The following is a 27,795-nucleotide window of genomic DNA, read 5'->3' as shown; positions in this document are numbered from 1 at the left end:
TCTGCAGCACATGGTGAGATAGCTTATTATCCCCAGGCATTAGAAGTATTTCCAAGATCACCAACGAACAAGTAGCTTCTGAGAAATGTAACTGCGCTCATTCGTGCTCCCCACAGCAAGAATATTTGGTCCTTGTGGGGCAACACAGTGGCCAGGCTACTTTAAAGGCACAATGAAGATGAGGGAACCGAAGGAAGCTGCTTCAAATGGAGGATGTTTCCAGGCTCAACCATCCACAACCTCATCAGCTCCCTGGGTCCAGATGCAAACTGACAGGCCCGGGGAGATCAATGCAGTGATCACAGCTTCCCTGTGGGGATGCGGGGGTGGTCCTCCCACGCACACGCTCTCGGTGCTCAGAGCACGGAGGATGAAGTGTTTCCCGAGCCCTTGGTCATGAGCCTGTGGGACTCACCGTGCACAAACATTCCTTATGGGCCCCAAGGCCACACGTGCGCTCCTACATGGAAATCCCATGCAATCCAATCAGTGTTCATTTCAATATTTGAAGAATGATTTTGGGGGGGCAATGGTTTTTCTGAAAAGCCACAAAAGAATAGAAGCATTTTCTTGAGAAAAAGGAATGGATTTCTTTTCTCAAAAAGCTTTCTTGTTTCTCTTAGCTGCCATTTGTCAGTGTATGTATACACCAAAGGTTTGGGTTTGTACGGACCACGTGGGACCTCGGGGGGCCGCGGGCGACTGCTATGCAGGGAATCGGGAATGCACAGGTGCCAGAGTGCTGGCCTATCCAGGCATTTGTACTGGTGCTTCCCAGTTTCCAGGTTTATGACCGGTTTCTGCAGCGTAAACTGCGTGGTCCACCTCAGGGGGTGATGGAGATCATGCACTCGGGTGCCCGGCACCGGGTAAGCGCCCACAGTATGGCGGATGATGTGGTCCCTGCGTTCGCCTACCCCCCCATGAGAAGATGCACGGAATTCATAATGAATTATCATATTTTCCCACATCTGTTACTTCTTCTTGCTTGTGCTGATGACATGCCTGTGCTTTAAAAACACAGTGCTACAATGTTTTCCTTCAGTGTATTGAGGCTACTGGCTCATCGGTTTGCAGTTCTCCACAGAAGTATCTCAAGAGCAAATAGTAGGAAAGAAGCAGCAGCTTTTGGTGGAGACATTCTTTAAAGCGAGAGTGTCATACCAGGGTCTCTGCACACGTCCTGTGCTCCTCCCTGTACCCCTACGAGGGGACCAACAGCCACGCAGCTCACGTCTGAGGGCACCTTCCCCACCAGTCCTCTTCAATGTCATCACTACGTCCCCGTTGAACGTAGGACTAAAGCACTCTAGGCGTATCTCACATCTGTAGAGAGGAGCGACCGGAGGAAGACAGAAAGTCCTAAATCCATTCACTATCCCTATTCTTCAATCCCACAGCTCATTTTAAGAAAGTATAAACCCCTAAAGAGAAACAAGGGTTTGGTGATATCGTAGCATCACAGAGAAATTCAGCCGCACACCCAGGAAAAGAAGTGCAAGAAATAATGAAACCTCATTTCCCACCCGTTGGACGGGGAGTGCTTAAAAGACCAACCGCTCCCGGGGTTGACAGGGTCCAGGCAAGGCCCAGCCGCAGCCCCCCGGCCGTTGGGGGGGGTGTGTGCGCACAGCAAGGGGAGGCTGCAAGTGGCAAAACTTTAACAGCCGTCCATTTTGAGTCGCTTCAATCAGACAACTCTGGAAAAAAGTAGAAGTGATTTTCATCGCTACGTCGTGTTACAATAAACTTAAAAATGGGGGAAGTTACATCAGGAAACTATCAACCCCAACACCCATTCCTCACCCCTGAGTTCGAAAGCCTTGAGCGAGCAGTAAGGCCGCATCTGGCCCGGCCCCTCCTGTGTCTCCTGCGCTGGCTGTTAGCCACACTGGCTTTCCTCTGCTCCAGGGAGCCCGCCAGGCTCCTGCCCTCCTCCCACAGCGCCGTTTGTGCCGGGAACGCTCCTACCCCTTCCCATTCCAGGTCCTCGTTAGGCCTGTGCGAGCACCGCCTGACCCCGACCACGGTCGCTCTGGTGTGTCACGGCCTCGTGGCACGTGGCACCGTCCCACAAACCACTCACACACATCCCTTTGTTCTCTGGCCTCTCCGTTTGTATCTGTGTCTCTGTGTCCGTCAAGCCTGCACCAGAACATAGTAGATGCTCAGTAAACACTTGCTGAGCTACTGGCTGACTTACAGAGCTGGCTCCCTCTCTCCCGACTCTCTGTCCGGCTCAGCGCAGCTGCATTTCAAGCAGGAAGAAGGTGGTATCGGAAGAGCCTCAGCAAAGACCCCTTGGCCTCCATAGACGCGGTCTACTGGCCATTCCAGCTGTGAAGCTTTACCAGGTAGGGTTTTACCTTTCCAGCATCTACAGCGGATAAAGATGAGCAAAGAAAACTGAAAATCGAAACTAACAATTCTATATCCACCTTTCATGTACCCTGCAGAAATAAAAGGGCGTCTATGATTTCAATGCGCTGACGTTCCGGAAAAGGCAAAACCCTGGAGCCGGTAGAGAGATCAGTGGTTGCCAGGAGCTAAGGAGAGGGAGGGGTGAGCTGGCGGCGCGCAGGGGATTCTTCGGGCACTGAGTCTACGCTGTATGACACTGTACTGCCAGATACACATTGTCATACATGTGTCCCAACCCACAGAACACACAACACCAAGCGTGACCCCAATGCGAGCCACGAGCCTGGGTGATGATGATGCATCCATGCAGATCCATCCAGTGTGACAAATGCACCATCTGGTGGGGATGTTGCTGGTGGGTGCTGGGAGTGGGCAGGGGGTATGCGGAAATCCCTGCACCTTCTTCTTAATTTTGCAATAAACTTTAAATTGCTCTAAAAAATATCGTGTTTTTTAAAATGCAAGGACGGAAGTACTTACTGAAGCATCATTCATAGTGGTCAAAGTTGGAGCTCAATTAAATGCTTTTTAATGGGGATCAAAATAATTCAGGTTCACGGAAGACCAAGCAGAATATTTTAACACCCGCTTTCAGAACAATGCAGCGCACCCGCCCCTCAGCGCACAGGCAGGCGTGTGGGCACCTGCGCGGTGAGCGCCACCTGAGCGCGCGCATGCGTGCGCCGAGAGCCACCTGCCACGCGCGGTCGCCACGCCTGTGCAGGACGCAGGGATGAGTCTCCGGGGGAACGACCACAGAAGACAAGCAAAAAAGAAAAGGAAAAGTTTGAAAAGCAGCATTATGACATGATCGGTTGATGCACTGATTTAAAAGTGTGTGTGTGTGTGTGTGTGTGTGTGTGTGTGTATTTACCTTCCTACCTTGTCTCCCGTTGGGCTTATTAGACAACAGCAAGTCCCATTGTGCTGATTCCTCAGACCCCACCCTCTCTCCCCAAGCTCACAAAACGTGAGCAGACACCGCCTCATAGCTGGACGTCCGGGGACAGTTCTCGAGAAGGTAAAGCGTCTGCAGCGCGAGCCCCCAGTCGCCACTGCGATCTCACCCAAGGAAATTTTCATTTTTCTTCCCAGGGTGTGCTTCTCCTTGGAGAAGCAACTCTGTAAATGTATAAAATTAGCACTGCTTTGTATGCTGAAGAAAAGAGGGTTGCACAGAAAACCGACTCCAGGAAATTAAAAAGCAATGCACTTTGAGAATTAAAGTAGGAGGGAAAGCAGCTCTGCCCATGTGCAGACGCCCGGTCGACACAGAGCAAAGGGAGCCACTACCTGAAAAAGGAGGTTTCCAGGGAGGGCAGTTGCCAGGCGTGCACGAGAAATGCAGTTGTGTGAATGGGAACGGTTAGCCTTGCTGTGTCTTATTGATACTCCCGTAGATGCAACTCCTTGCTTAATTGCCTCCTGTGAAACGTTCTTGGTGGCAAAATGTTCAGGCTGGGGACATACTTTTCTCATCAAGATCCTCACTGATTGTTCCGATTTTTACCTCATTTCAAAGTTACTTTCCTTTAAAGTTTGATTCCAGATTTTCAACTGCATCCAAAAGTGTTTAAATATGCTTAACGTTTCTGTTATTAACTACCCAAACTTGGGGGTGTTTAAAATCGCAGCTGATGATATGGCTTTAAACCCTTACAAGAGAACGGTTGCTTATTTCTGGCTCCCACTTTCCAAAAAGGACAGGCCAGGCTTTGAAGGACGGTTTGCCTGCCCCACCCAGGGCCAGTCCTCAGATTGGTATCCCAGGTTGGGGACCTGCTTGTCAAGGGTCTGGGCAGGCAGTCAAGCAGGAGTCTGCACTCTTCCTATGCCCCTTTCTAGGGCCCTCTGGTGTCCTGCTGTATCAGGACAGACACCGAGCTTGGGCTCCACTCTTGGCAAAACGCCCCAGCCCAGCATAGAGACCGGCACCCAGAGGAGGACTGCGGGCTAGCTGGGAGGAGGCTGCCCCCTGGTGGTTAGTCCAGCAGGTCTGGCCCAGCCCGTTCCCACCTTGGCACCCAGAACAACCTGCCGGCACATGACGATGATCCGTGTTCTTGTATTTATCATAACTACCCGTGTCCCCATTAAAGGGTCGGCATCTTGGCCTCTTTGCTCATGGAGGCGTTCTGTGCACTTTCAACACGTCTGGCTCAGAGTGGGTGTTCAGTGAATGTTTGCTGGCTGAATGGCCCGTTGGGACACAAACAAAGTACAACCAGAGATGACCAGCCTAGGGACCGCCCCCTGGCCGGGCATCAATGTCCAGGATGCCCTGTGACCACCTGCAGTCCCACAGGGGCTCATTCTGCAGCCCTGTGCTCCAGGGAGATGCTGGGTCAGTCCTCCCCCCAGAAGCTCCAGTCTGTCGGCCCATCAGTGACCATGAACCCCATTTATTGTGCGCACGACATATTCATTTCCTGGGCTGGAGCACCCCCCCCCCCAGGCTGGTTCATGACACAGAGACATGAACAAACAATGTGTGAGTTCCCAGGGGCTTCTCTTCTGGGCTTGAGATGAACTGTTGCTGGACGGGCATCAGCTTAAACACTAGAGAGCCACTTAGTTACTCTTGGGTCTTTGCCTGGTTCAAACCCATGGAGGCTTGGGCTATATTTTTGCCATAAGAAGAAAATACCCATTTTTTTCTGACCATTCAGATAACTGATATCTTCCCAAGGGCACCTTTTTTTGGCCTGGCCACACAGATCCCCTGCCTGGGGATCAGGCAGAAGCTGACTCGCCTCCTTTTCCATCTTCTCTCCACTCCAACCCCTTGGGTTACTCTGGGAAACTCCTAGACTCCCACGTGCAAGCTCCAGGTAGAGAGCACTCACACCTTTATCCGCAGAAACTTCGGAAGTGGAACGTGTGGATGAGCCACACATTGCTTATTGCTAAGGAATCTCGGAGGAGCCAACACTCAGATGATGGGGTCTCCCACAGGTTGTCTCCTCCCCACACCTCCTCTTGACACATCATGACTGTCTCTGAGGTCAGCCAACTGCCAGCAGACACGGATCTTCTGTTTTGCAAATCCCATGCCTCGTGCAACCTGGGGAAACTCCCGGAGCAGTCAGTGATGGCGGTTCCACAAAAAGTGGAAAATAGAGCTAGGATAGGATCCAGCAATCCCATTCTGGGTACATATCCACAGGAAATGAAAACAGGATCTAGAAGAGATACTTGCACTCTCATGTTCATTGCAGCATCACTCACAATCCAAGATATGGAAATGACCACGGTTGTTTGCCCACTGAGAAATGAAAAGGTAAAGAAGGCATGGCCAGTGGACCTGCCAAGTGGGGGGAGCCCCAGGATTTGATCCGGAGGCACAGGGAGCCAGGACTGCCCTCCTCAGCCTTGGTCTCCACTCCAGGCACCAGTCCACATGGTGTTCCTCCCCCTCGTTGTGCTCTTCCCCCACGTGGTGCTCTTCCCCCACGTGGTGCTCCTCCCCCTCGTGGTGCTCTTCCGCCAGGTGGTGCTCCTCTTCCACGTCGTGCTCCTCCTATGCCCACGTGGGCTCAGGCTCCCTTACACCAGTTCTAGACCTGGACAGGGTCTAGAAGCCGCAGACCAGGACAGGTTCAGGGTTCCAGGCTAGTGGGTCTGTCTCACTCCTGGGGTGTGATGGCCAATCTTATGTGTCACGTGGCCTGGACCACAGGGGCCCAGGTATGTAGTTAAACACGATTCTGGGCGATTCACACCTGAATCTGTACACTGAGTAAAGCAGTGAGGGTGGGGCTCATCCACGGAGGCCCAGATAGGGCAGAAAGGGCAGTCAGCCCCCCTGTGCCTGACTGCTGAGCGGGGACACGGTCTTCTCCTGCCCCCCGACCACCATGTGCGTCTCTGTGCTCTGGCTCTCGGGGCTTCGGGCTCAGGCTCACACCCACACCCCAGCTCCCAGGTCTCCAGCCTGCCCCCCGCAGGTCGGGGGACTTCCCAGCCTCCTCCACGGTCACGTGAAGCATTCCTACAGTACATACACACACCACATACACGCACACGCATTACACACTACACACCATGTACACACAGACACACACATACACCACATACACGCACATACGCATGCCAGGCTGCTCACTCTGTCTGACCCTCCTTCCTGGCCACTCCTGCCCTCTGAGACCCACCACCTCTCCGAGGCTGAGTGCCTGGCCCTGCCATGCCTCCCGCGAACTGCTGAGGTGGGCCTGGGTCTCTCCTCCCCGCACTGAGAATCGATGACAACTGATGTCCCATACCTCACCTCACCCCGTGTCCTTCACTGACTATGGGGACTCAAAGCTATTTTGTGTCTGGCGCCTGCTCCCCCCTCCTGGGAAGACCTGGTGGGCAAGGGGACATCTCAGCTCACCGCAATGCTCCGAATGGATGCCTGAGGTTTATCAAGACGTGGAATGAACACTCCATTTTGTTTAGAAGTCCTACAAATGTAAATGCATGCATGAGACCGTAGGCATACAACAGCTCGGAAAAACGACGGGGAAGACATTTGCTACAATGTTATGTTTGGACAGTAAGTTTACAGGTGACTTTTTCATATCCTGCATTATCCAGTCTGGGTACAAGAAACAGGCAGCAGTTTTAGAATCACAGAAAGACATGACACAGAAAGTGTTTGTAACTTTAATTTGTATTCAGAGAAGATCACATTGTATTTGGACACATGACTTCAAGAGAATCTAGCCATGCCATTATCTTCAGTCCACAAAGTTTCAGGGACAGGACAACGACCGTAACAATGTGCCTATGTCCAAATAACGTCGGGGCGGTCGGTATCACAAATAGGTACTTTCCAAAAATATTTCTAAAAACTGGGCTGGGGACCAGGGTAAAAAGAAAATGCGGATCTTTTAGAGAATTCTTTTTCCAAATAAAGGTTTTGCTTTGTAAAAAGGATGTTACCGGAATCTACACCATTTTGAACAGCAGTTCGCATCTTAATAAGTATGTTCATATATCCCAGGAGAAGAGTTTTGCTTTATAATCAACTCAAAAGGAAATAGCCCAGGAAGAAGGCGGAGCCACGTGGAACCTCCGTGATAATCAGGCAAACGGTGCAGTGATATGGTCTGGAGTCCTCCCAGCATACACGGCAGGGACGGGCCGGGGCGTTGAAATCTGTAAGGGCCCACAACAAGGCCAGTTCTCCCACCTGGGACTCCCCTGGCCATGTGGACAGCCTCGGGGAATGTGTTGAAGCAGGTCTTAGAACTCGGCAAGGCTCCTTGTAGGGCTGGCCCGCTCAGAGTCCGTGCACACAGCTGCAAGGCCGACCTCTGTCCCGCAAACCACAGCAGCTCCTAGGCACAGATCCTGCAGTGCCCCCTCCCAAGGACTCCGCAGAGTCAAAGCAATTCTCATCGTAACACTAAGAGACTATTTGCCTTTTTCTCTCTACTTCTTTTATGTGTACCATGGAACTCTCCAGAGGTTATAGGATGAGTGATATCACAGCGGACTGAAGGCAGAATGGGAATCTTAACAGTCATTAAATAATCTTAATAGATAGGCATTACAGATATTTCAAAACATTAAATACCATCCTTCTGCTCATTGAATATTTTTAATCTTGGAAAATAAAGTTATTTTTATTAAAAGATGTCATTTATATTAGCATGTAATAGTTTATTATTCTTATTTATAAATAAAGAGTTTTCAATATCTTTAATTTTTAGGATGATAAATATCTACAGCCATAACCCGCATAAACAAAAATCTGTGGGATCCTCAATAATTTTTACCAACAGACAAGAAGCCTGACACCAAACTTCCACGGCAGCTCCCGCGCGGCCCTCACCTGCCAACTCCTGTCATGGGCGCTGGCTACTGCCCACCTTCCCCAGAGGGGTGTGTGTGCAGCTCCCTGATGAGAGGCCCTGATTCCTGTGGGACAAGCATGCCAGGAGGTCAGAGGCAATGAGGATGGACGAGCGTCCCCGTCTGCTCTCGTGGGCTCAGTGTGTGTCCGCTTGTGCCGTCCTTCCTTTGTATCTCCTTTGTGCCAGCCGCACGTCCTGGGAGCTGCAACCCCCAGCCTCGACGTGAAGACACTGCCTGGGCCGGGGTGACAGCTGCGCGAGTCCCTGCGACTGCCACCTGCTTGTCAGCCTGTCGGGTCCAGCAGGGCAGCAACCGGGAGCCGGCTGATGGCGGGGCAAAGAGCATGCACAGACACAGGAAGGTTTGGATGGAGCTGGACAGGAAGACAGGACGAGCTCCTCACACTGACATTTTGGCTTCTCCCGTTCGGGCTCCCGATGTCCCCTGTCCCTCCAGAGGCTGCCGTGACCAGAGGGTCGCACACAGGGCCACGCCGTGCAGGAGAGGCGGCAGGCAGGACTCCTTTGAAACCATGGCTCTGGCTGTCAGGCCTGGAAACACATCTGCTGGCAGGTCATGGAAGCTGGTGAAAAAGTACCTATGGCATCATTCTGGGCATTTGTGCAGGACAGACGGCCTCAACAGGGAATAAATCTTCTGAACACGTCTACATTCTACCTTCTGGCCATTCCGTCATTCACTTTCACTTTTGCTTTTCAAGGGTTGGTTGAACTGAGTACCCTCCATGTGACCAACATGGTTCTATGGGCAAATACACACATTTTTCTATTTGAGGAATGTATTAGTTACCTATGGCTGTATAACAAGTTACCCCAGAACGCAGCAGGAAACCAGCAAGCGTTATTAACTCACAAGGTCATCTCTGAGAGTCAGGAGTCTTGGAACGACTCAGCCGAGTCTCTTTGGCTTTGGATTTCTCAAGATTCCAGCAAAGCAGTGACCAGGGCTGCAGTCATCTGAAGGTATGAAGGGCTGCAACATGTACTTCTAGGGAGCAGCCACTTTGAAGTCAGATGGCTGTTGGTCTGGGGCCTCATGAGGTGGGATGCTCCACAGGACGGCTGGTGGCAACAAGGCAGCTGGCTTCCCCAGAGTGAGTGAGCAGGACAGAGACACACTGGGGCCTTCTATGGCCTAATCTCAGGTGGCATGACATCATTCCTGCCACACTCTGGACACACAGGACAATCCAACTGTGAGAGGCTGACACATGGGGCATGAATCCCACAAGGTGGGACCACTGGGGACCATCATGGAGGCAGCCATCGGGAATCCCCCCAGGGAGAGACTGAACCGTGAATACGCAATCCTCAAGCAAAACAATTAGTCTTTATATTTATTCGTTAAATATAATGAAAAAATTGAGACGGCAGCAAGGGCATATTATCGTTTCTATTTTGCAGATAAGGAAAATAAATCAAAAGAGATCTTTGGCTTGCCCAAAGTCACCAGGTAATGGTGCACCAACTGGGTCTAGAACTCTTAGCCATCTGGGTTCCCCATTTCCCCATCACAGAGTGAGTCAGCAGGAGGCCAGAATGCAGCTCCCCATGGAAAAGGATAAGGAATGGCCAGTAGGCAGTGGATAAAGAAGGGCTTCCGCCATTTGTGGAGAACTCCTACACAAGCCTCCCCAGCGACGTGTAGTGAGTGGTTCTCAAGCCCTGCCCCCTCTCCCTGCCCTGCACGAGGTGTCCTGCAGCTAAAACTAAATGGTACCATTCTTTGCCCCCTCGTATGCATACACAAAGATTGGATAGAATTTTCCCAGTTCTGAGTTTTTATCCTAGATTTTTCCTAAAATCTGCAACCTAGTACCAATTATCCAACAAGAGCTGGCAGAAAAGGAATGAATGAATAGCAAATGAGTGTTAGAAAAATCAGACACAGCAGGACATCCGTGAAATGCCTTGTGGTATTTCGTAATGTGTTTTCACATGTGCTTGACATTACTTCACGGTATGCAAATACACATTCCTAACTTGCATGTTTCATTAAATGAACTGGTGTTTCTGTGGTTCACCAAGGAGTCCAAGACCATCTGGAGGTCCGCTTCCTGAACAAGATCACACCACTGAAGATGAGACTCATTCCAGCTCACTACATCTCCCACCTAATAAAACGCTCATCTTTGGCTTCCATGAACATAGAAATTTAAAACATTCTTCCCCAGAAGGGTACAGATTGGGGGACTGTCTGCCTAGTAGCCCCCAGCCTGCTTAATTTTCTAGGACCACAGAGCTCTCCTCCCAGTGAGGCACCCAAGGAGAGTCCTCCTGCCACCTGGTATTGTGCTGCCTTCTGTCTGACAATGTCATGGGCAAGTCTGTCATCAGCAACCCTGAGAGGCTGTCAGCTCCTCCAAGGTGGAAATCCTGCATCCTTAGCTCTGCACAACACCTGACGTGGGGTATCTGGGCGTGGAGAGGCGGCTCATAATCACCTGTTAAAATAACGACTGGTTCAGAAGTCTCTGAAGGCCTGATCCTGTTCCCCATGCTTTGTCATTAAAGCCCTCTCAGTCAGGATTCCGCAAGACAATTAGCCCACCGACACGTGATCTGAAGGACTGTTTTTCAGTTTTCCCAAGGATGTTCCATAGCTAATGCCACTGTAGGAGGAAAGGAGAGGAGACAAGCTAATATTTTCTTTTTTTTTTTAGAGAAAGAGAGAGCATGGGGGGGGGGGAGAGATGGGCAGAGGGAGAGAGAGAATCTTAAGCAGGCTCCACGCAACACAGAGCCCAATGCGGGGTTCGAGCTCATGACTCTGACATCTGAGCTGAAATGAAGAGTTGAACTCTTAATGGACTGAGTCACCCAGCACCCCAAGATAAGCTAATTTATGACGTATATTGGTTGCCTTAGGGCAGTGGGCTTTATTCTAGCAGGCATCCTTGTCGGGAAGGACCCACTGAGGTTTCCCAGCTAACCTGGCTTGTGGTTTGAGCACACAGGGTGGGCGGGGTCCTCAGCTCTGCCTGAGAAGGAATGTGGCGCCACGCTCCAGCTCCCTCAGTGAGCACAAAACCTAAACTCCACAAGCACAGAAAGTGGACCCATGCTTGCCAGACACTAGGGGCAAGGGGCAGGGAGGACTGCACACGGCCACAAGGGACCCTTCTGAGGCACTGGAAATGTTCTAAAATTGGATAATAGTGGTGATGGTTGCACAACTCTATAAATACACTAAAAATCACTGGGACCATATACTTAAAACAAGTGAAATTTTACGGTATGTGAATTTTATCTCACAAAAGCATTGTAAAAAAGAATCTATTTACGCATACACATCTACTGTAGAGACACTAAGCAGACAGATGTGAAAGGAAAGAGCTCAGGATGGAGGGAACTGCAGGCTGACTTAGAGCCGGAGTCACACCATTGCCAAAAACAAAGATGGTGAGCACAGCCACGTAGTAGTAGAGATTTTTTAATGTTCCCACTCCAGTGGTTTCCTCACCACATCCTATAAATGTGCTCAATTAAAAAAAAACCCTCCCTCAAAACCAGCCCCCCTCCAGGCACCACATACCTACTTCCAGTCACAGCCAAGCTTCTCAAATGTCTCTATTTTCGATTCCTGCGGATCCATGCATTCATTATGCAACAAGTATGTAGCAAACCTCTATCTTGTGACCAAAAGTTTGCTCAGCACGTAGGTAAATGAAATACAGAACTTACTTACTCTTAAGAAACTCACTCATGAGTGATGAGAGCAAAAATTGTCCGAGTAAGGAACTCCGAAAATCCACATCTGCATAAAAATCAATGAAACAAAACAAACAAAAACCAGGCAGAATAAACTCCTTTGGAACTCTGGAATCTACACAAAACCATGGGGGGCACTTACTCCAGAAAAATGCTGGAATACCCATAAGCAGCATTTCCACTTACCCTAGCCCATCCCCCATGACCTCAGTGAGTGTTAGCCTTTAAAGTAAAGGTCTTCATCGCTGGGTCAGGCACCAGAGGGGGCACAATGGACCTTATTTGCAAAGAATTGCTATTATTTGATCTGTCTGGAGGTTCCCTGGAAGACATGCTCGAAAGGCTTGGATTTCTGGCCTCACGATAAAACTGCTATCTGGGGGCCATTTGTTGAAAACTTTTCCAGGCAAATGTTTTAGTCACTGATGCGTGAGGTGGTGGAAAACAGATCACAACAGATTGGCCAAAAGGTGGAGGTAGAAAGACTAGGACATGAGGAGCTCTGGGGAATAAGGGCTTGAAAAGCCCCCACATATTTCTGGGAATCTAGAAGGCCACAGGCATGCCCAGGGCTGTGTAAAGGGTCAGGAGAGACCATAAGCTCTCACCTGTGGGTGACCTTGAGGCTCTGTGAAAGCTAAGTGAAGGTACAGTTGTGAACTGTCTCATTGATTGTTGAAGTTATGCCCCAACACAGAGCCCCTCAGCAGAGACTGGAGGGTTTTTTGTCCCAGTCATTTGAAGAATCTCTGCTGAATGATTAGCTGACCACTGAGCTAATGGAACAGAGACTCCAGCAGCCATACCTGACAAAGAACACAGACTTCACAAAATTCGTTTAGAAAAGTCACTAAGCAAAAAACCGCTATTACAACAAGAAGCAAAAACAACAAGCCCTGGGGAAGGGGGAGAATCCAATGCTGCCCCATTATAATACACAAAATGTAAAGTTACGAGGCGTGCCAAGGAACAAGAAAGCATAGCCCATACACATAGGGACAAGAATCAGTAAGAACTCACTGAAAAAGTCCGGATGTTGGACTTACTATGAACAGCATAAAGTCAACTAGTTTAAATATGCTCGAAGGATAAAGGAAACAATGTGTGAAAAAACCAGAGTATGGAAAGGATGGCCCATCAAATAGAGATTATCAATAAAGAGAAAGAGATTATAAAAAGAAACCAACCAGAAATTCTGGAGCTAAAATTAGTACAATAACTAAAATGGGAGATTCAATAAAATTGTTCAATAGCATATTTGAACAGGCAAAAGAAAGAATCCATGAATTTGAAGATAAGACAATTCAGGTTATCCAATCTGAAGAATAGAAAAGACAAAAGAATATATTACAAATTAACAAAACCTCAGATATTTGGGGGACACCATCAAGCGCACCAACATATGTCTACTGAGACTCCTAGAAGGAGAGGAGAGAGAGACAGGTAGAACATTTACTGGGAGAAATAATGGCTGCAAATTTCCCAAATTTGATGAAAGACATGGATCTACCAACCACGGAGTGCAACAAAATCTAAACAGGATAAATTAAAAGACAGCCGCACCAGATATATCATAATTCAGCTACTGAAAGCCAGAGACAGAGAATCATAAAGCACGATAGAACTGACTCATCACATATAAAGCATCCTCAATAAGGTCAACAGCTGATTTACCATCAAAAAGCAGAAAGATCAGGGGCGCCTGGGTGGCGCAGTCGTTAAGCGTGTGCCTTCGGCTCAGGGCGTGATCCCAGCGTCCTGGGATCGAGCCCCACATCGGGGTCCTCCGCTGGGAGCCTGCTTCTTCCTCTCCCACTCCCCCTGCTTGTGTTCCCTCTCTCGCTGGCTGTCTATCTCTGTCAAATAAATAAATAAAATCTTAAAAAAAAAAAAAGCAGAAAGATCAGAAGATAGTGAGACGATGTACTCGAAGTACTGAAATTTAAAAACTGAAGAGCAAGAATTCTGTATCCAGCGAAACTATCCTTCAGAAGTACAGGAGAAGATTTCTGGTTTCAGAAATGCAGCATATAAGGAACCTGGAAGCCATCACTCCTATCTTCACAAAAAGAAACTGAAAATCAACTAGTCTTAGGCCCATCAGAGAATTGAGGTCATAGGGCAAAGCACTGCTCAAAAAATCGGAGATGGGCAGGGGCCATGCCAGGTTCTTACAGTAGAGATAGAAAAATCACCTCATGCTTATGGCAGGGTGAAGGGAAAGTAACAATTCTGAAATACACCCAGAGCACCTGTTCTTCTTTTAAAATTTTTAATTTAAATTCAATTTAGTTAACGTATAGTGTATTATTAGTTTCAGGGTTAGAATTTAGGGATTCATCAGTTGCACATGACACCCAGTGCTCATTACATCATGTGCCCTCCTTAATGTCCCTCATCCAGTTACCCCATCCCCCCCACCTCCCTTCCAGCAACCTTCAGTCTGTTTCCTAGAGTTAAGAGTCTCTTATGGTTTGTCTCCCTCTCTGTTTTTATCTTATTTTATTTTTGCTTCCCTTCCCTTATGCTCATCTGTTTTGTTTCTTAAATTCCACATATGAGTGATATCACATGGTATTTGTCTTTCTCTAACTCATTTCACTTAGCATAATGCCCTCTAGTTACATCCATGTCATTGCAAATTGTTAAGATTTCATTCGTTTGATGGATGAATAATATTCCATTGTATATATACACCACATATTCATTATCCATTCATCTGTCGATGGACATCTGGGCTCTTTCCATACTGTGGCTATTGTGGACATGAGAGCCCTTGTTGTTTACATAGCCTGCCCTCAAGAGAAACTATTTCATCAGAGCCTAAGTGATGGGATTTTCCAAAGCCTACCACCTGGGGGAAAGAAAACACACCACCACAGCCACCTCTAGCATTCCGCAGAGGAAGGGGAATACCTCGATCCAGCTCCTTCTAGCCTGTTTCATCTACGGGGGTAAAAACCCAAGGAACACTTGTAGAGGTCATGGCCCCCCGGGGGGGGGGGTCACTAAAAGAGGTCTAATCATAGGATTATAAAATGTTTCTCTTATATAATAACTGAGGAATACAAGGGAAAGAACTACATCTTTCAGGTTTTATTTAAAAAGAGTCTCTACGGAAATCCAAACACACAGGAGAGAGGAACACCCACAGCCAATGCAACCAGTAGGCGTAGCCTGACTCCTAGTTAAATAAACGTAAAGCTGCACACTAAACACCCGTTTACCTCAGTTCCTTTCACCCAGTACAACATGTCCAGCTTTCAGCAAAAAATCACAAGGCATGTGACGGAACAAAACACATTTTAAACAAACAAAGCAAGCATCAGAACCAGACTCAGATGTGGAAGAGATGTCGCAACTATCAGACGGAGAGTTTAAAACCATGATTAGTATGTGTAAAACTCTCATGAAAAAGGTGAACAATGTTCAAGAAACGATGGCAATGAAAGCAGAGAGATGAAAACTGTAAGAAAGAGTTATCTTAAACAGCAGAAATCAAAATAACACTGTAACAAAAGTTAATGCCTTTGATTAGTGATCAATAGTCCAGAGTGGCTAATGAAGGAGGAGACAGTAATAAACTTGAAACAATGCCAAGAGAAATTCTAAAACTAAAATGCAAAGAGAAAAAAATAATAACAAGGATGGAACAGGCTATCCAAGATCTGTGGGACAATTACAGAAGGTATCCCATGCCAATGATGGGAATGCCAGAAGATAGGAAACAGGGAAAGAAATGGAAGAACAGAAAAAAATACAGAAACCATGGTGACTGAGAATTTTCCAAAATTAAGCATAGACAGCAAACTACAAATCCAGACAGCTGAGAGAGCATCAAGCAGGATATATACACCTTAAAAATCTATGCCTAGGCATATCATATTCAAACTGCAGAAAATCAGAGACAAAGAAAAAAATCTTGGAAAAAGCCAGAGGAAGAAGTGGAGGGAACACCTTACACGTAGAAAAGCAAGAAAAATAATTATACAGGACTATTCTTCAGAAATCATGCAAGCAAGAGAGTGGAGTAAAATATTTAAGATGTTAAAAAAAAAAAAGCACCAACCTAGAATTCTGTATTCAGCAAAATTATCCTTCAAATGTGAAGGTGAAATAAGGATCTCCCCAGACAAACAAAACTGGAGGGAATTTGGCACCAAGAGACCTTCAGTGCAAGAGGCATTAAAAGATGATCATCAGGGGCACCGGGGTGGCTCAGTCATTAAGCATCTGCTCCGGCTCAGGTCATGATCCCAGGGTCCTGGGATCGAGCCCCACATGGGGCTCCCTGCTCAGCGGGGGCCTGCTTCTCCCTCTCCCACTCCCCCTGCTGGTGTTCCCTCTCTCACTATGTCTCTCTCTGTCCAATAAGTAAATAAAATCTTTAAAAAAAAAAAAAAGATGATCATCAAAAAGGAAAAATATAGCTCAGAAGCTCAGGTCTAGATAAAGAAAGGAAGAGTGTTAGAGAAAGAATAAATGAAGGTAAAAATAAAATATTTTCTTTTTCTTATTCTTAATCGACATAAGAGAGAACAGTTGTTCAAAATAATAATAGCAACAATAAACTTGGGGACTGTAGTTTACCACTTGGTGAAATGAGTGGCCACAATGTTACAAAGGATGGGAGGGGAAGTGGGAATACTCTGTGTAAGGTATTTGAAGTACTCATGAAATGGCACAGTGTTATTCAAGAGCCAACTTGGATTAGTTATAAATGCACATTGCAAACTCAAGGGTAACCACTAAGAAAAGTAATAAAAGAAGTATAATTGATATGCTAAGAGAGAAGGAAAATTAATATAAGTAAATGTTTCAATAAAACCAGAGAATGTAGGGGTGCCTGGGTGGCCCAGTCGGTTGAGTGGTAGGCTATTGATTTCTGCTTAGGTCATGATCTCAGGATCCTGGGAGCGAGCCCCACATCAGCTTCCACACAGGGAGTCTGCTTGAGGATTCTTTTCTTTCTCTCTCCCTCTGCCCCACCCCCCACTCCCATGCATTCTCTCTCTCTCTAAAATAAATTAATCTTAAAAAAAAAAAAACAGAGAATGCAGAAAGAGTGGAAGACAAAGAAACAAAGAACAAAAGCAACAAATGAAAACAGAAACAAATATGGCCAATGTTAATAAAACTATATAAATTGCCCTTTTAAACATCCATGATCAAATACACCAAATAAAGTACTGTCAGAACGGACTTTAAAAATAAGAACCCCCCCAAAAAAAAATAATAAAAAAAAAAGACCCAACTACATGATGTCTACAAGAAACCCACTCTAAACACAAAGATACAGATCAAATAAAAGTGGGGGGGGGGGGGCTGGGGTGCCTGGGTGGCTCAGTCTGTTAAGTGCCACACTCTTGATTTCAGCTCAGTTCATGATCTTAGGGTTGTGAAAGTGAGCCCCATGTGGGACTTAAGATTCTCTCTCTCCCTCTGCCTCACCCCTTCCCTGCTCAAACTCTTTCTCGCAAAAATTAAATAAATAAATAAATAAATAAATAAATAAATAAATAAATAAATAAATAAAAGTGAAGGGCTGGATTAAGATAAACCAGGCTAACACTCATCAAAAGAAAGTTGGAGTAGGAGTAGCAGGCGCTGGGGTGGCTCAGTCAGTGAAGCTTCTGCCTTCAGCTCAGGTCATGATCCCAGGGTTCTGGGATCCAGACCCGCATCAGGTTCCCTGCTCAGCAGGGAGTCTGCTTCTCTCTCTCCCTCTGCTACTCCCCCCTGCTTATGTTCACTCTCTCTCTCTCTATCAAATAAATAAATAAAATCTTTAAAAAAAAAAAAGAAAAAAGGTGGAGTAGCAATATTAATTTCAGACAAAGCAGATGTCAGCACAAGTAAAATTATCAGGATAAAGAAGGGCATTCATTATATGATGATACAGTGGTCAGTTCTCCAAGAAGACACAATAATCTTTAATGTAATTATACCTAAAAACAGAGAGTCAAAATACATGAAACAAAAACTAATAGAACTAAAAGGAGAAATGAATGAGTCCACTATCCCTGTTGGAGATGCCAGCATGCCACCATCAGTAACGGACACATCCAACGTGCAGAAAATCGATAAGGACACAGCTGAACTGAACAACACCATCAATCAACTGGATCTAATTGACATTTAAAGAATACTTTACCAACAACAGCATAATTGACATCCTTCTCAGGCTCAAACAGAACATGCACCAAGATAGACCACATTCTGAGTCATAAAACACATCATATGTTTGCTCCCTGACCACAATGGGATGAACTAGAAATCAGTAACAGAAGGGTAGGTAGAAAATCCCCAAATCCTCAGTGACAAAAAAAATACACTACTAAATGGCAAATGGGTCAGAGAATTCTTAAGAGAAAATGTTTTCATATTTTCAACTAAATTAAATATAACTTATCACAATTTGCAGGTTGCAGGGAAAATAGTGTTTGGAGGAAAATTCATATTGTTGAAAGCTACACTAGAAAAGGAGAAAGATCTAAATCAATCATCTAAGCTTCCACCTTAGAAAACTGGAAAGAGAAGAGAAAATTAAACCTGAAGTAATAAGAAGGAAAGAAATTACAAAATTAGAGCAGAAAGTTATAAAATTGGACAGAGGCAATCAATAAAGAAAATCAACAAAACCAAAAGCTGGTTCTTTGAAAAGATCAATAGAATTGACAAACCTCTAGCCAAGTTACTAAAAAAAAAAAAAAACCACCACAAATTACTATTATCGGAAATAAAAGAAGGGCCATCACTACAGATCCCATGGACATGAAAAGGAAAACAAAGGAATAGCATGAACAACTCTCCAGCCCTAAATTTAATATCTTATATAAAAGGATCAAATTCCTTGGGGCGCCTGGGTGGCACAGCGGTTAAGCGTCTGCCTTCGGCTCAGGGCGTGATCCCGGCGTTATGGGATCGAGCCCCACATCAGGCTCCTCCGCTATGAGCCTGCTTCTTCCTCTCCCACTCCCCCTGCTTGTGTTCCCTCTCTCGCTGGCTGTCTCTATCTGTGTTAAATAAATAAATAAAATCTTTTAAAAAAAATTCCTTAAAAGACACAATTCACGAAACTCACAGAGTCTGGAAACCAATCTCTACCATATTACAGAGAAATGGAACCCAACCACATGCCTAGGCACCAAGAGTACTGTGTTAGATCAGCCTGCACATGGACTGAAGCTGACCTTTGACTCATCTGGCTCACCTAACCCTGGGAGGGGGGGATGCTAAGTTTGAGGCAGGAGACAGGCAGAAACAAATCAATCTGGACTACCACATCACCAGGCCTTCAATTCAGGGTGCTCTGTGCTGAGTTACTGGGGCTGACTGACTGGTCAGCAGATGAGTTTTGAGACCACAAATTCCCAAGTGACCCAGACCAAATTTGCAGTTGGCTACAAGACTGATGAATTCCAGGCTTGCATCAATGTCAATGACAGGACAGAGTTCAGCAGCTCCTTTTGCCAGAAGGTGAACAGGAAGCTAGAAACCTATGTCAATCTCAACTGGACAGCAGGAAATGGTAACACTCACTCTGGAATAGCAGCCAAGTATCAGATCGACCCTGATCCCAGCCTCTTGGCCAAAGGGAATGATTCCAGCCTGATAGGTCTAGGGTATATTCAGATCCTAAAACCAGGTATCAAACTGATGCTGTCAGCTCTGCCAGGGAGCAAAACTGTCAATGCCGGTGGACAGCAGCCTGGTCTGGAACTGGAATTTCAAGCATAAATGAATACCAGACAGTTGTTCAGTTCAAAACTATTTTGCAGCATAGCTAACTTTGGAACTTAATGTATCTTTTAATATTGTATGTTCAGGATGCAATTTTGCTGAACATCATGTTAGACCTCCAGGTTAAAGATGATTTAGCTTGAAGGTTACAAATGTACGTAAGAATCCAATTCCAAAAACATCCTTTCACCTGTAGTCTTGCGGGGAACTTGGTGGCCACTCTAAAGAGCTCAGGGGTTTTTTTTTGTTAGAGAAATGGCTGCCAGTGTAAGCTGATAACACGTAGGCACTTTGTAAATCCATATTGAATAAATGACTGAGATTGTGACTTTCTGAGAATCAAACTAGGTTTCCTTCCCTGAATGAGGAGAGATTCATTGTTTGATGCTGTGCACAAACTCATCTGAAAGGAGTTTTTAGACAGAATCTTCATGACCTCATTCTACCCTATTCTATCATCTTCTTTACACCAAACAGTCGGCAGGGTACAGTAGCTGTTTCCTCTGTGCTGTTTTGGGGTAAAGAGGGCGGATGTGATGAAGGCCATGACTCAGGACTTAATTCTCTCTCTTACTGATCTGCTGCCCTTGCACCAGAGTCTGATGTTGCTGCCAAGAGTTCCAGCTGCAAGATGGGAAGAGTGTCTGTCACTATAGTCACATGGTGACAACCCTTGGGATCTGAATCAAACTTCTGTTGCATGATCACCATTCAGTTGGATTTTTAGAAGTTTAATGGTTCATTTTAGTCTTCCCTTTTGTTTGGAATTAGCCCCTCCCCTTCAAATGCTTGAATTATCATCACTTAAAATAAAATTCGAATAAAATATTGAAACCAGAGGAGAGCTCAGGATGGTCACTCTCACCACTCCTACTCAACGTAATACTGGAAGTCCCATCTAGAGCAATCAAGCAAGACAAAGAAATAAAAGGTATTCCAACTGGAAATTTGGCATTATTTTCAAATGATGTGATCTTGTATATTGAAAATCCCAGACTCAACTGAAAAACAGTTGGATCTAATCAATGAATTCAGTAAAGCTGCAGGCTGTAAAACCAATACACAGAAACAAGTTGCATTTCTATACACTAACAATGAAATATCTGAAAAAATAAAACTATCCCACTTATAATAGCATTAAAAACAATAAAATACCTAGAAATAAATTAAACCAAGGAAGTGAAAGATCAATACAATGAAAACTACAAGACTTGGTTGAAAGAAATCAAAGAAGACACAAACAAATGGCTCATGGATTGGAAGAGTTAATATTATTAAAAGTCCATGCTACTCAAAGCTAGCTATAAATTCATTGCCATCCCTATCAAAAAAGCAACAGCATTTTTCACAGGAACAGAATAAACAATTCTAGAATTTGTATGGAACCACAAAAGACCCCAAATAGCCAAGGCCATCACAGAAAGAACAAAGGTAGAGGCATCACACTTCCCGATCTCATGCTACTACAAAGCTACAGTAATTAAGACAGTATGGTACTGGCACAAAAAACAGACCTGTAGATCAATGGAGCAGAACAGAGACCCCAAAGTTAAACCCCTGAATATCTGGTTAGCTAGTATTTGATAAGGGAGCCAAGAACATCCAATGGGAAAAAAAACAGTCTCTTCCACAAATGGTGCTGGGAAAACTGGTTAACTACATGGAGAAAAATGAAATTGGACCCCTGTCTTACAATATTCACAAATATTAACTCACAATGGACCGTAGACTTAAACAGAAGGCCTGATACCATAAAACTCCTAGACAAGCCTCTCGACATTGGTGTTGGCAATGACTTTTTGGCATGACTCCAAAAGCACAAACAAGGGACTAATCAATAAGTGGGGCTACATCAAACTTCAAAGCTTCTGCACTACAAAGAAATAACAAAATAAAAAGGTAACCTAAACAGTGCAAGAGAATATTTGCAAGCCATGTATAAGATAAGAGGTTGAGATCCAAAATTTACAAAGAACTCATACAACTCAATTACAAGAAAAACCTAACAATCCGATTAAACAATGAGCAGAGGAGCTAAATAGACATTTTTCCAAAGAAGACATCCAGACGGCCAACGGGTTCATGAAAAGGTGCCCAACATCCCTCATCATCAGGGGAATGCAAATCAAAACCACAATATCACCTCACGCCAATCAGAATGGCTGTCAAGAAAACAAGAGATAACAAGTGTTGGTGTGGATGTGGAAAGAGGGGAACCCTTGTTCACCATTGGTTGGATTGTAAATCAGTCCAGCCACTTCAGGGAACAGTATGGAAGTCCCTCAAGAAATTAAGAATAGAATTACCATGTAGCTCAGCAATCCCACTGTGGGTATGTACCCAAAGGGAATGTCAACAGGTCATGAAAGAGACATCTGCACCCCCATGTCTATGGCAGCATTATTCACAATAGCCACGAAACAGGAACAGTTAAGTGTCCATTGGTGGGTGAATAGATGAAGAACACACACAGTGGACTACTGCTCAGCCATGAGAAAATCACATCCTGCCATTTGCAACAACACGGATGAGTCCTGAGGACATTACGTTAAGTGAGATAAGTCATACAGAGAGAAACAAATCCTATATGATATTCCTCGTACGTGGAATCTAAAAAACCCTGACTTGAAAAAGACAGAGTGACCAAGGCTGGGGGTGGGAAATGGCAGAAATGTGTGGAGGTTATTCAAGGATGCACACTTGCAGCGTCCAGATCAATAAGCCCTGAAAGTGTAATTAATACACAGTACAGGGGTACAGGCCCCCCCAAGAAAACTATTATAAAAATTAAACTTGCTAAGAACTAGCTCTTAATTGTTCCCATCACTAGAAGAAATGGAAACTATGTGACACACTAGAGGTGCTGGCTAACGCCACAGTGGCGGTCATATTACAGCATGACAGCATCAAGTCAGTGTACCGCACACCTTACACTCACACAGTGTTGTGTGGCAATTGTATCTCAATGTAAACAAATAGGAAGACAGATCTTCCTCCCTCTCCCCCTCTATCCATCTCTCCCCTCTCCCCCCCCGCCATCTCCCCCCTCCACTTTCCCCCTCTATCCCTCTGTCTCCCTCCTACCCGTCTCTCCCACTCCTTTTCACATTATCCCTCCCTCTTCCGCTCCCCCTCCCTCCTCATCCCCCCTCCCCCTCTATGCCCTCCTCCCTACCCCTCTCTCCCCCTTCCCCCACCCTCTCTCCCCCCTGCTCCTTTTCCCTCACTGTCCCTCTCCCCCTCACCCTCCCTCTCTTCACCCTCCCTTCATCCGCACCACCCACCTCCCTCTGCTCCCAACTCTCTCCCTCCATACATGCTCCAAGGAAAGGCTGTGTGAGCACACAGGGATCTTGGCCATCAGCACTGAAGCCAGGAACAGGCCTCTCACCAGACAGGACCCGAGCACATATATGCCTCTGCTTCTCCTCCTGCCTGTCCAGGCATTTCTCCTCCCTCTCCTCCGTAAGTCCCCTTTGCCCTCCCTTGGAGAAGTGTCCTATTCTCACCCCCTAATGTCTCTTGGACCCAGGCGGCTACTCCTTGGTTCACTCCACCTCTCATACTATCAATCTGGGGCTTCTCCCTTGCTCTCCTGAGTCACGTGTCTCTCTGCCCACAGGATGGTGCAAACTGGACACTCCCAGGCAGTTCAAGTTCAACATGGCTGACGTTGGATTCCTTGTCTTCCACTGCAAACCTCCTATTCTGCCCGCATTTCCTGATACACGGAACAGAAGAACTACAAACCTATTAAGCCATCCAACCCCGTCTTCCAAAGCTCAACCCTGGAAGCCTCTGCTGCCCTCACTCTCGTCCTCAACACTCAGTATCCAAGAGGCCACTGAATCCTGTGACTTATTCTCTGATATGGCCCTTGCCTCATCCAAATCTTCATCATTTCTTTCTGGACTATGATTTTAGTCACATAAATGGATTTTCCTCTTTCTTCTCCCTTCAATTCATGCTCCACATTGCAACTGAGGTGATCTTTCCAAAACTAATGTGATCTTCTTACTCTAAATAATGCTACTGAAGACACACGCATACACACGTGCCTGCACACAGGTGCACACACACACACACGAGTAATGCCAAACACATTACTTTGGTGCTGAAACATTGCTGAATACTGGAAGACTAAAAATGGTGCTTAAACACCAAAGTAGAGAAGGCTAAAAATGGCTTGCTCCACTTACCCACTGGGTAGTGCCTTCTTCCAGAGCCAGCAAAAAAAACACTTTTTGTAAAAACTTCCCTTAACATTTCTCTTAAAGCCCCACAGACATGATAACACCCTTTCTTGGGCCCCCACTCCCTCAACCCCCCCATCTCTTCCCTCACACCTTGGTCAACCCCTAAGCTATCAACATCTCCCTCAAACTCCAAGGCCCTTGAAGGATGGGCTGTTGTGTTCATTCCTATATACTCAGTGCATACATCACCGTCTGACATGTGATGCCTAAGAGCTCAAGAGATATTTTTGCTTTATTAATGGACCATTAAGGATAAGAATAGTATCCCAGACTGTAATAGTAGAGCCTGCTACTTGTTCTGAGAACAGCATGGTCTCCACACCACAACATAATCTGTGTACAGAGAACTCAGAAAAAATAAGAACATATCTGAAGTTTTGGGAAAGGCTAAAAGATCATCTTCAACTTGAGAAATGGAGTCTAGGGAGGGATTTAAATGTATCTTCAAATGAATTCCATATGGTGAAAAGAAATGCTCTGCAGGCCCAGGAGACCAGGCCTCTCTGCTCCCAACCAGCTGTGGGAACTTGGCCTCGCTGGGCCCGTGCCTCTGCTCCTGTTACATCACAAAGCTGTGCACTGAGCTCCCTTGCAGCACCGGTGCTCTGTGATTCTATACCCACGCTTTGCAAACAGTAAATATATACAAATATCGACTATTGCATTGCACACCTGAAAGCAATATGATGCTATGTCAATTATACCTCTACTTAAAAAAACAGGTTAAAGAAAGATACACAAATATCAGCACAAGGGACTCTGTTAGATGCAAGAAAGCCTTTCCCTGGAGCAGAACCTGTCAAGGGTGGAGAAACCCAACAGGGTCGTGAAAAGTTGTTTCCTGAGGGCCTGATTAGCAAGGCGTTTTCAGTCATCCTGAAGGATTTGTGATGTCTTCTTCCTGAAGGTGGTGGTGATGCTAAAAGGGTGGGATTGGGATATTACTGGAGATGTATTTTCATAGCAGTTGAGCTTCCCTCCAGAAATCAGCAAGGGATGAACCCTCTGCTTTGTGTTAAGGGAGCTGAGGCCAGGACGAATTTGCCACTTTCTGAAAAGGACAAGAACACCCAAGAACAGCTGTGGCTTCTGTCAACGTTCTGCTTTGACTCCTCTCCGAGTCCGTTTCTGGCAAGACCTGATGGAGTGAGCTCACATCCCTGGCGCAAACTCAGCCCACAACATCAGCCGTGATTTACTTCCAGAGGCAGTAATAAACCTCCCTGTTGGAACGGTATTTGGTTGCTGCTGCCAGGTTCCCTGTGCATTTGTATTATGCCTCAAGGCTACAAAAATACAGAATCAAAGTGGATAAGAGCTATCTATATCTATGCACCTGTCTGCTCCACAGATTGTATCCTGTAGAAGAAAATCAATCCCTTTAAAATATTAACTATGGCCATTTGTTTAAGGATCCATACAATGGAAAAATAACAGCTTCCAGTAACCATCTACCTCACTGTGGTATTTCCCACTGAGAGAAATAAATTCTGAATTTCTCGCAGCTGTTGAAAATGGCAAATTCCATCACAGCAGCAGAAAAATAACCCTAGTAGGTAAAGATATTTGAGCCAAGTTAGACTTTGGGAACTCAGTCCCTAGTCTTGGGATGAGGCCAGGGAAAATGAGCTCCCTGCCCATTTATGGCAACTGAGTTTGAGCTTGGTAGGGGATGTGGGCACATGTTGGACATGACAAGGTTGACATTTGCATTTCAGGGACCATAGCCTGACCTGTCCCAGGGTGAAAATGTGCCCTTCCCCAGACGGCGCTGGGCCCTCTGCTGCCTGGATGAGCACCCTTGCCCTGGGATTCCAGAAGGGCAGAATAAGAGAGGGATATGTCGAACCTGGACTGGGTGAGGTCAAGCTGCTTCATTCAGTTCCCGAGGTTTGTGTCCTTTCATATGCAACTCAATGTTCCTTCCCAGGCAGAGCTGAGACCCCCACCCACCCTGTGTGTTCCTACCACAAGCCAGGTTAGCTTGCAAACCTCTGTGGGCCCTTCTTTTTTTCTTTTTTAATGATTTTTTATTATATTATGTTAGTCACCATACAGTACATCCCCGGTTTCCGATGTAAGGCTCGATGATTCATTAGTTGCATATAACACCCAGCGCACCACGCAATACGTGTCTGTGGGCCCTTCTTGACAAGGATTCCAGCAGAATAGAGCCCACTGCCCTACAGCCACCAACCTATGTCATAAATCAGCCGATCTCCTCTCCCCTTACAGCAGCATGAGCTGTGGTGCACTTGGGAAAATTGAGAAAACAGTCCTCCAAATGACTCCCCTGGAGTCTCATTCTCCCTTGGAACTCAGATGAAAATGGCTGTAATTAGAAAGCCTCAGGAATGGGATCAGGCTTTTTTTTTTTAAGATTTTATTTATTTATTTGACAGAGAGAGAGACAGCCAGCAAGAGAGGGAACACAAGCAGGGGGAGTGGGAGAGGAAGAAGCAGGCTCCCAGAGGAGAAGCCTGATGTGGGACTCCATCCCATAACGCTGGGATCACGCCCTGAGCCGAAGGCAGACGCTTACCGACTGCGCCACCCAGGCGCCCCTGGGTTTTCTGAACTTCTGAGCCAGACACCAGTCTAGAGCACAGCTGGAGATTGGGGCTGTGTTTTGGGTCTTCTCCAGGCTTGGAATGGAGGTCATGTCTCTTGCCTGCCAAGATTTCACAGCAATGGCTCCTTCTGCCACCAGGCAGACCCACCACCATATCCTGCCTGCTGCCTGGGGGAGCCACTCATATCGACGAAACACGTTATTCCTTCATCCAGTTTCTATCCCGTATGTGAGAACTCGGGGTGAGCTCCATGCTGGCACAAGTAGGCTGAAAATCTTGGTCAAGTGCAAGGATTTATACAGAGATATGCTTATAACATTTCTCTTTTTTAAATGCCCTTTTGGGGCACCTGGGTGGCTCCGTCAGTTAAGCATCTCTTGATTTCAGCTCAGGTCATGATCTCAGGGTTGTGAGATCAAGCCCTGCATCTGGCTCTGCAGTGAGTGTGGAGGCTGCTTAAAATTCTCTCTCCCTCTCTCTCTGCCCCTGTGCCTCCCACCCTGCTCACGCTCTCTCTCTTAAAAAAAAAAAAATGTCCTTTCACTGGCTTTGTGGTGTGGACGTTACAAGTATACACCCTCGAAACAGAACTGAGTCTGGCGTTGTTCCGCATCTTACACGTTATGTGTGCTCAGAAAAGTCTCTCAGCCTCTTCCCCTTGGACATGAGGCAATGAAGAACAGTGTACCTGAGAAGTACAAAACCAACAAGGTGAGTCCTCTAAGGACTGACCTGAGTTATCAGGCATGAGGCAGGGAGGATGGTCCCAGGAAGAGGAAGCACATGGGTTTCCTGAACTGGAGATGCTACTGGGAGTCCAGGGAGACAAAGGCGGCTACAGTTCACAAGACAAGGTACCACAGAGAAGAGAGCAACAGGCAATTCCAGAGACCTGCAGAGGGTTGCTCTGAGCGTCCGTCACGTGTGCAGGACACTCCCCAAGGCTGGTTCCAGGATTGAAGGTTAGCGAGAACCACACCCAGCGCTCACACAAGGCCAGGACTGCCGTGTGACTCCACCAGCCAGGCCTGAAGCATCGGCAGATCATATGCACACAGGTGGGACACTCAGATAAATCTCACCACAGTACTGGGGAATAGTTCACCCTAGACAACACTGCTGAGGTCACAAATCTTAAAAGACTAGAAAGAATCAAACTGATTCCATGAAACATAACTGTCCCAAAACAAAGCTCAAGAATATTCATGAGAATACAAAAATATCCAG

The 27,795-nt window shown here is 46.3% G+C and overlaps 1 pseudogene; it reads left to right on the top strand.

Moving 5' to 3' along the window:
- The first annotated feature begins 707 nt into the window (after window positions 1-707).
- Window positions 708-19,736, top strand: LOC123776430 (non-selective voltage-gated ion channel VDAC1 pseudogene; annotated as a pseudogene).
- Window positions 19,737-27,795: the final 8,059 nt, after the last annotated feature.

Source organism: Ursus americanus, chromosome 34 (genome assembly GCF_024610735.1).
Source record: "Ursus americanus isolate L20-20 chromosome 34, mUrsAme1.1.p, whole genome shotgun sequence".
NCBI lineage: Eukaryota > Metazoa > Chordata > Mammalia > Carnivora > Ursidae > Ursus > Ursus americanus.
Note: the sequence above shows the minus strand (reverse complement) of the source record. Positions and strands in the feature narration are given on the sequence as shown.